Raw genomic sequence first — 7,500 nt, 5'->3', positions numbered from 1 at the left:
CTCCATCACACATTACTCTCTGCCTGTAACAGACACAGATACGATATGTAAGCACCAGCATGGACCAACGTCCGGTGCATCCTCTCCGCCACAGTACACCATCCACACTATGATAACCACACCAGGGGGTCCAATTATAAAATAGAATATCCCACCCGTCCAACATCCACAATTGCTCAGATAAGCCACCAACACCCACACATGTCCTACACAGGGGTGCACCCAACACCACCACACTGCCTCCTGTTACGGCACAGAAACAATGGCAGGAATGAATCACACAGGTCTGCCACTCCCTTGCCGCAACCACAGACGCGGCGCGCCTCCAGTCACGAGCGAAAAGCGCATCCTGACGAGACAGAACTGCTGTGACATACTGACGCTGCCTCAGACATTCACTTACAATGATCACTACCAACGAACCTGCCCCCCCCCCCCCCCCCAAACACACTATCTCTTACCATGTTGTGTACTGTAATCCAACCCATTTTGCACCTTAACCTAACCAAATTTGTAACGCAATTTGTACCGCAATGTAACGCAATTTGTACCGCAATGTAACGCAATTTGTACCGCAATGTAACGCAATTTGTAACGCAATTTGTGTCTTAACCTAACCCACGTTGTGCCTTAACCTAACCCACGTTGTGCCTTAACCTAACCCACGTTGTGCCTTAACCTAACACACGTTGTGCCTTAACGTAACCCACGTTGTGCCTTAACGTAACCCACGTTGTGCCTTAACGTAACCCACGTTGTGCCTTAACGTAACCCACGTTGTGCCTTAACGTAACCCACGTTGTGCCTTAACGTAACCCACGTTGTGCCTTAACGTAACCCACGTTGTGCCTTAACGTAACCCACGTTGTGCCTTAACCTAACCCACGTTGTGCCTTAACCTAACCCACGTTGTGCCTTAACCTAACACACGTTGTGCCTTAACGTAACCCACGTTGTGCCTTAACGTAACCCACGTTGTGCCTTAACGTAACCCACGTTGTGCCTTAACGTAACCCACGTTGTGCCTTAACGTAACCCACGTTGTGCCTTAACGTAACCCACGTTGTGCCTTAACGTAACCCACGTTGTGCCTTAACCTAACCCACGTTGTGCCTTAACCTAACCCACGTTGTGCCTTAACCTAACCCACGTTGTGCCTTAACCTAACCCACGTTGTGCCTTAACGTAACCCACGTTGTGCCTTAACGTAACCCACGTTGTGCCTTAACGTAACCCACGTTGTGCCTTAACGTAACCCACGTTGTGCCTTAACGTAACCCACGTTGTGCCTTAACGTAACCCACGTTGTGCCTTAACGTAACCCACGTTGTGCCTTAACGTAACCCACGTTGTGCCTTAACGTAACCCACGTTGTGCCTTAACCTAACCCACGTTGTGCCTTAACCTAACCCACGTTGTGCCTTAACCTAACCCACGTTGTGCCTTAACCTAACCCACGTTGTGCCTTAACCTAACCCACGTTGTGCCTTAACCTAACCCACGTTGTGCCTTAACCTAACCCACGTTGTGCCTTAACCTAACCCACGTTGTGCCTTAACCTAACCCACGTTGTGCCTTAACCTAACCCACGTTGTGCCTTAACCTAACCCACGTTGTGCCTTAACCTAACCCACGTTGTGCCTTAACCTAACCCACGTTGTGCCTTAACCTGCTCTGTAATTGGCATATGACACGTTACATTAATCTAGTGTTGTCTAACCACAACCCTCTGAATATAGTTCGCTACTCGCACCGCCCACCCTCTTGTGTGTCGTTTCATGTTGAACACTTCGCAAGTGTTGCTTACTTTTTACATGCTCCCGCTGTACACTGTAATGTGGACAACTGCAGGATGTACATCGCCCCCCCCCCTCCACCCTGCCTTCGCACGCTGGTCGTTCAGGTGCTTGCGTGTTCAATGCCCTTCGCAGCTGTTCACTGGCATTCGCATGTCGAAGCGCTCAGTCTACGTCGTGGTACGGCCTGTGTCCACTGTCCGCTGATATCGTAAGCTTAATCCTCACATTGTACTGCACATAGGTCCGTATGTACTGAATGATACGCTGTGGCACATGTGTGACCGTACGACTGCGCCCAACAACAGCGAACCATACGGTCCAAATGTTGTGCACTCAGCCACGTGCCGTCTCCCCATAACAGCTACATTGCAGTGTGGTACGCCATAGAGACGTGTGGGAGTAACGGACGCCCTGGATGGCGATCAGCATGAGCCGTCTGTTGATGTAGTGGCGCGTGTATTCAAACGTAGTCGTCTCTTCTCACACAGTGTGATAGCATGGTGCACCGCGTTCCACATCTGCGACATGGTACAGATGCTGGTTGACAGTCGGTCTCGTAATGGACATCGCATACGTAGGGGGCCACCTCCCACGTGTTCTCTAGTCGTGCACATTTTGTTGCGTGTATGTGGGCAGACGTAGTGTGTCGTGACACCTAACAGACAGGTATGCAATAATCGTTGCATTTGCAAACTGGGATGGACGTCTACGTTTGCTGGTGACGTGACGCAACGCAAATGAACAACTGGTAAACCCATTGTGGTGCGGTTGTTGTTGCTGGAGGTAAATCAGTAAGGGCAAATCTGTGTGTGAAGCGATACGCGGCGGTGGCTGGGTGGGACCGTCCCCGGCCGGTGAGGGGGGGCCGCCCGGCGTGCTGGCCGCGCGGTGCGTGGGCGCACGCGCTACAGCCGGCTGGTGGGGGCGCCCAGTGGCAGGCGCGCCGGCCGACGGACGCGGCAGGCGGCGCAGCTGCGCGCCGGGGCACCCTGCGCGCGGCGCCGGGCGGCCAAAGTGGGTCCTCGCGGGCCCGGTGCGAAGCGCGGTGGACATCTGCAGTGTGCTGGTCCGACTGAGGACTGTGTGCGTTGAGGATGCGCCGCCGCCCGGCACTCGGCGCCGCGACGCCGTCTGCTGCTCGGTCGCCCCAGCGGTTCTCGCTGGTGGTTTGTATCGCAGTTGTGCAGACGTGTTGGCACGTGCGCTGTGCTGGGAGAGTTCGCTTCGGCACCCACGTGGGGCCTTTGCCCTTCTGTGGCGCTGGCGTTGGAGCTGCCGGTCACCGTAGGTGGCGCGTGTTGTCTCCCGCCGGCAATGCCACGACAGCACGCTCCCGGGCCTCTGTCGGCAGCGGCAAGCTCAGTTGGGAGCACGGGTGGTCGCACCTAAAGCGTCTACTCGCCTAACTCCGGGCGATTGCGCCTCTCTCGAACCCGACCAAGTACTTAGGACGGCGCTGCGCGCCGCCGGGACCTGAGAGGGTTTCGAGGTGTATTGTGCAGGGGAGCTCAGCCTCCTCCTGTTTGCAGAATAATTGAGCGGACGCTTGCGTGTTCGCGCGGGCCCCTGGGACACACTCCCGGGCGGCCGGCTGCTCAGCTCTAGTTGACGCAGCTCCCTGGTTGATCCTGCCAGTAGTCATATGCTTGTCTCAAAGATTAAGCCATGCATGTCTCAGTACAAGCCGCATTAAGGTGAAACCGCGAATGGCTCATTAAATCAGTTATGGTTCCTTAGATCGTACCCACGTTACTTGGATAACTGTGGTAATTCTAGAGCTAATACATGCAAACAGAGTCCCGACCAGAGATGGAAGGGACGCTTTTATTAGATCAAAACCAATCGGTCGGCTCCTCCGGTCCGTTTGCCTTGGTGACTCTGAATAACTTTGGGCTGATCGCACGGTCCTCGTACCGGCGACGCATCTTTCAAATGTCTGCCTTATCAACTGTCGATGGTAGGTTCTGCGCCTACCATGGTTGTAACGGGTAACGGGGAATCAGGGTTCGATTCCGGAGAGGGAGCCTGAGAAACGGCTACCACATCCAAGGAAGGCAGCAGGCGCGCAAATTACCCACTCCCGGCACGGGGAGGTAGTGACGAAAAATAACGATACGGGACTCATCCGAGGCCCCGTAATCGGAATGAGTACACTTTAAATCCTTTAACGAGTATCTATTGGAGGGCAAGTCTGGTGCCAGCAGCCGCGGTAATTCCAGCTCCAATAGCGTATATTAAAGTTGTTGCGGTTAAAAAGCTCGTAGTTGGATTTGTGTCCCACGCTGTTGGTTCACCGCCCGTCGGTGTTTAACTGGCATGTATCGTGGGACGTCCTGCCGGTGGGGCGAGCCGAAGGCGTGCGACCGCCTCGTGCGTGTTCGTGCGTCCCGAGGCGGACCCCGTTGAAATCCTACCAAGGTGCTCTTTATTGAGTGTCTGGGTGGGCCGGCACGTTTACTTTGAACAAATTAGAGTGCTTAAAGCAGGCAAGCCCGCCTGAATACTGTGTGCATGGAATAATGGAATAGGACCTCGGTTCTATTTTGTTGGTTTTCGGAACCCGAGGTAATGATTAATAGGGACAGGCGGGGGCATTCGTATTGCGACGTTAGAGGTGAAATTCTTGGATCGTCGCAAGACGAACAGAAGCGAAAGCATTTGCCAAGTATGTTTTCATTAATCAAGAACGAAAGTTAGAGGTTCGAAGGCGATCAGATACCGCCCTAGTTCTAACCATAAACGATGCCAGCCAGCGATCCGCCGCAGTTCCTCCGATGACTCGGCGGGCAGCCTCCGGGAAACCAAAGCTTTTGGGTTCCGGGGGAAGTATGGTTGCAAAGCTGAAACTTAAAGGAATTGACGGAAGGGCACCACCAGGAGTGGAGCCTGCGGCTTAATTTGACTCAACACGGGAAACCTCACCAGGCCCGGACACCGGAAGGATTGACAGATTGATAGCTCTTTCTTGATTCGGTGGGTGGTGGTGCATGGCCGTTCTTAGTTGGTGGAGCGATTTGTCTGGTTAATTCCGATAACGAACGAGACTCTAGCCTGCTAACTAGTCGCGTGACATCCTTCGTGCTGTCAGCGATTACTTTTCTTCTTAGAGGGACAGGCGGCTTCTAGCCGCACGAGATTGAGCAATAACAGGTCTGTGATGCCCTTAGATGTTCTGGGCCGCACGCGCGCTACACTGAAGGAATCAGCGTGTCTTCCTAGGCCGAAAGGTCGGGGTAACCCGCTGAACCTCCTTCGTGCTAGGGATTGGGGCTTGCAATTGTTCCCCATGAACGAGGAATTCCCAGTAAGCGCGAGTCATAAGCTCGCGTTGATTACGTCCCTGCCCTTTGTACACACCGCCCGTCGCTACTACCGATTGAATGATTTAGTGAGGTCTTCGGACTGGTACGCGGCATCGACTCTGTCGTTGCCGATGCTACCGGAAAGATGACCAAACTTGATCATTTAGAGGAAGTAAAAGTCGTAACAAGGTTTCCGTAGGTGAACCTGCGGAAGGATCATTACCGACTAGACTGCATGTCTTTCGATGTGCGTGTCGTGTCGCGCAACACGCTACCTGTACGGCAGCAGCCGTGCGCCGCGTGCGGAACCACGCGTGCCTCTCAAAACTAACGGACAAAATGTTGTGTGGTACGAGCGCTGAAGCTCTGGAGCGGCTGGCCTGCGGCACCTGGCGCCTGGCGCCGGTTTTGAATGACTTTCGCCCGAGTGCCTGTCCGCTCCGGTGTGGAGCCGTACGACGCCCATCGGCCGTGAGGCCGTTGGACACAGAACGCTGGAACAGGGGCCGTCAAACGCCTCAGTCCCGCCTATGCAACTGTTTTGAAAGAGACAGTGGAAACTAAACAAAAAAGATCACCCAGGACGGTGGATCACTCGGCTCGTGGGTCGATGAAGAACGCAGCAAATTGCGCGTCGACATGTGAACTGCAGGACACATGAACATCGACGTTTCGAACGCACATTGCGGTCCATGGATTCCGTTCCCGGGCCACGTCTGGCTGAGGGTCGGCTACGTATACTGAAGCGCGCGGCGTTTGTCCCGCCTTCGGAGACCTGGGAGTGTCGTGGCCGCCTGTGGGGCCGGCCGCGTCTCCTTAAACGTGCGATGCGCGCCCGTCGCCTGGCGGTTCGCATACCGGTACTTTCTCGGTAGCGTGCACAGCCGGCTGGCGGTGTGGCGTGCGACACCTCGTACAACGACCTCAGAGCAGGCGAGACTACCCGCTGAATTTAAGCATATTACTAAGCGGAGGAAAAGAAACTAACAAGGATTCCCCCAGTAGCGGCGAGCGAACAGGGAAGAGTCCAGCACCGAACCCCGCAGGCTGCCGCCTGTCGTGGCATGTGGTGTTTGGGAGGGTCCACTACCCCGACGCCTCGCGCCGAGCCCAAGTCCAACTTGAATGAGGCCACGGCCCGTAGAGGGTGCCAGGCCCGTAGCGGCCGGTGCGAGCGTCGGCGGGACCTCTCCTTCGAGTCGGGTTGCTTGAGAGTGCAGCTCCAAGTGGGTGGTAAACTCCATCTGAGACTAAATATGACCACGAGACCGATAGCGAACAAGTACCGTGAGGGAAAGTTGAAAAGAACTTTGAAGAGAGAGTTCAAAAGTACGTGAAACCGTTCTGGGGTAAACGTGAGAAGTCCGAAAGGTCGAACGGGTGAGATTCACGCCCATCCGGCCACTGGCTCCCGCCCTCGGCAGATGGGGCCGGCCGCCCGCGCGGAGCAATCCGCGGCGGGGTCGTGTCCGGTTGCCTTTCCACTCGCCGCGGGGTGGGGCCGTTCCGGTGTGCGGTGGGCCGCACTTCTCCCCTAGTAGGACGTCGCGACCCGCTGGGTGCCGGCCTACGGCCCGGGTGCGCAGCCTGTCCTTCCGCGGGCCTCGGTTCGCGTCTGTTGGGCAGAGCCCCGGTGTCCTGGCTGGCTGCTCGGCGGTATATCTGGAGGAGTCGATTCGCCCCTTTGGGCGCTCGGGCTCCCGGCAAGCGCGCGCGGTTCTTCCCGGATGACGGACCTACCTGGCCCGGCCCCGGACCCGCGCCGCTGTTGGCTCGGGATGCTCTCGGGCGGAATAATCGCTCCCGTCAGCGGCGCTTCAGCTTTGGACAATTTCACGACCCGTCTTGAAACACGGACCAAGGAGTCTAACATGTGCGCGAGTCATTGGGCTGTACGAAACCTAAAGGCGTAATGAAAGTGAAGGTCTCGCCTTGCGCGGGCCGAGGGAGGATGGGGCTTCCCCGCCCTTCACGGGGCGGCGGCCTCCGCACTCCCGGGGCGTCTCGTCCTCATTGCGAGGTGAGGCGCACCTAGAGCGTACACGTTGGGACCCGAAAGATGGTGAACTATGCCTGGCCAGGACGAAGTCAGGGGAAACCCTGATGGAGGTCCGTAGCGATTCTGACGTGCAAATCGATCGTCGGAGCTGGGTATAGGGGCGAAAGACTAATCGAACCATCTAGTAGCTGGTTCCCTCCGAAGTTTCCCTCAGGATAGCTGGTGCTCGTACGAGTCTCATCCGGTAAAGCGAATGATTAGAGGCCTTGGGGCCGAAACGACCTCAACCTATTCTCAAACTTTAAATGGGTGAGATCTCCGGCTTGCTTGATATGCTGAAGCCGCGAGCAAACGACTCGGATCGGAGTGCCAAGTGGGCCACTTTTGGTAAGCAGAACTG

The 7,500-nt window shown here is 55.9% G+C and overlaps 3 non-coding genes across 3 annotated transcripts in view; all 3 read left to right on the top strand.

Moving 5' to 3' along the window:
- Positions 1 to 3,414: 3,414 nt before the first annotated feature.
- On the top strand, positions 3,415 to 5,323 carry LOC126113471 (small subunit ribosomal RNA). The gene has a single exon (XR_007524913.1). It is a non-coding gene; the product is annotated as a small subunit ribosomal RNA (ribosomal RNA).
- Positions 5,324 to 5,676: 353 nt separating this feature from the next.
- On the top strand, positions 5,677 to 5,831 carry LOC126113467 (5.8S ribosomal RNA). The gene has a single exon (XR_007524910.1). It is a non-coding gene; the product is annotated as a 5.8S ribosomal RNA (ribosomal RNA).
- A 189-nt stretch (positions 5,832 to 6,020) lies between these two features.
- Positions 6,021 to 7,500, top strand: part of LOC126113464 (large subunit ribosomal RNA) — a 4,222-nt gene continuing 2,742 nt past the window's right edge. Inside the window, exon 1 of the ribosomal RNA XR_007524907.1 lies at positions 6,021 to 7,500. This exon is cut by the window's right edge and continues 2,742 nt beyond it. This is a non-coding gene — a ribosomal RNA (large subunit ribosomal RNA).

This window comes from Schistocerca cancellata, unplaced genomic scaffold (genome assembly GCF_023864275.1).
Source record: "Schistocerca cancellata isolate TAMUIC-IGC-003103 unplaced genomic scaffold, iqSchCanc2.1 HiC_scaffold_255, whole genome shotgun sequence".
Taxonomy (NCBI): domain Eukaryota; kingdom Metazoa; phylum Arthropoda; class Insecta; order Orthoptera; family Acrididae; genus Schistocerca; species Schistocerca cancellata.
Note: the sequence above shows the minus strand (reverse complement) of the source record. Positions and strands in the feature narration are given on the sequence as shown.